This window comes from Aptenodytes forsteri, unplaced genomic scaffold (genome assembly GCF_000699145.1).
Source record: "Aptenodytes forsteri isolate BGI_AS27 unplaced genomic scaffold, ASM69914v1 Scaffold2, whole genome shotgun sequence".
NCBI lineage: Eukaryota > Metazoa > Chordata > Aves > Sphenisciformes > Spheniscidae > Aptenodytes > Aptenodytes forsteri.
Genome location: NW_008795695.1, coordinates 12,815,324 through 12,817,090, shown reverse-complemented (window position 1 = coordinate 12,817,090; position 1,767 = coordinate 12,815,324).

Below are 1,767 nucleotides of genomic sequence, written 5' to 3'. Positions count from 1 at the left end.
CTAGGTGTGGCAGAAGAAAGTGCTTTTCAATTTTAAATAGGCCCAGAGCTCCTGTGTTTATGGCTCATATTAACATTTAAACCCACGCCATGAGAAAAAAACCCCTGCATGTATTTTCTCTCTTTTTCTAAGTTAATCCGCAGCCAAGGGGAGGAGGTTGGTGGGCTCGTCTTTTTGGCAGAGCAAACACTCTTTCTCCAGCTGTCCTCACCTCCCAATGAGGGCATGGACCTGTGCTCTTTCCTGGGAAGGATGTGCTTGTTTTGTTGTCGTGATCACTGCCTTGCTTTGTAGGCATGATCCAGGAGCCCCCAGAGACATGCCAGTTGAGACAAACTTGTGTCTGCTCCTGGGGAAGAAGTTACCTTCTCTACTTAGGAGCCAAGGTGGACCTTAGAAGCTCCTCCTCACATTGTAGGTCTTGGATGTGAAGATCTCTACCAAGAGGAGAAGCACTCGGTGTCCAAACTGATTTTACCTATGCGGTTAACTATGGGGATGTGGGGTTATCAGTGATGCTATGCTTCTCCTAAACACCCTGGACTTCCATCCATGTGGAAAGCTATTTGAGTCAAGCATGAGTGCTGCAACCTTCAATCTTGAGCACTCACATCTATGCAGACTTGGGAGCCATCGATTTCATGCATGGCAATCGCAGGGAGAGCTAGTACCTACGCCCTACCCGCCCTGCCATCAAACAGCTTTAATCATTCATTTCAGATGAAATCCCTCGCATTGTATCACGCAAATGAGGTCTGCATTGCCGTCTTTGCTGATGCAATGAACTTAAGAAACGGCGTGGTTGTTGGGCTGTTGAATTTTGTTCTGGTTTTGATCCTTTTGTTTTGCTTGCGTGAAGGATAACAGGAACATGAAAGAAAGGGCAAGTCATCATCACAAAATGTACTTCCAGTGGTGGAAAGCGTGTCCTCCAAGCGGTGTTAGGCACCGCACTAACCTTTCAACTTCAAAAACCTTAGAAAGGAACAAATGAAACCCCCAAAGCCAATTGCGTGTTTCCTATATCTCTTTATTGACCGCCACTGACCGCGTTCTCAGGTTGAGTGCCAGATACCAGTGGAAGAGGTGGAGCTACCCTAGAATTACAGCGAGAGCAAGGGACATGGTGTGTTATGCACAAGCTGGGGAGAGCTGGCTGGGGATGTGAAGCCTCTGCACAGCGGTGAGCCCCCCTCTCTCCCCCAAGGGCCTACTAAGACAGTGGAAAGACGTGCTTGTCCTTGTGTCAGTTGTCCCTAAGGGAAACGACAGGGTAGTGGTGTGAATAGATACACTTCAACACTTCGCTGAAAAAAAATATGTGTTGCAACTCCCGAAGGTAAGACGTTATTATTTCTCCTGCGGTTGCAAGGAACTCGTGGCACACTCATCGCACCTATGCAGGATCTCAATTGTGGGGCTTGGCTCTGTTGCTCTTTTTTAAGAGTAACCAGTTTAACTCTGCGTGGGGTAGAGCAAGTCTGCAGGGCTTTTCCCCTGCTCCAAGCCTCGCCTTAAGACTTGGTGCACCAGGAGCCAGTGTTACTCGTGAACCCCCTCCTACCTGATGGTGGTTATGGACTACAGCACCGGACGAAGACCCTTTCAGCAAGTACAACAGCGTGGCAGCACGCACCATCCATGCCATCCCCATAGCACAGCTTGCAGGTTTAAGCTTCAAAGTCCACCAGCCGCACACCCAGCCCATCGTCCCATCCAAGGGAAAGGGGAAAAAACGGGGGGCGCGGGGGGGGGGGGAGAACGAAA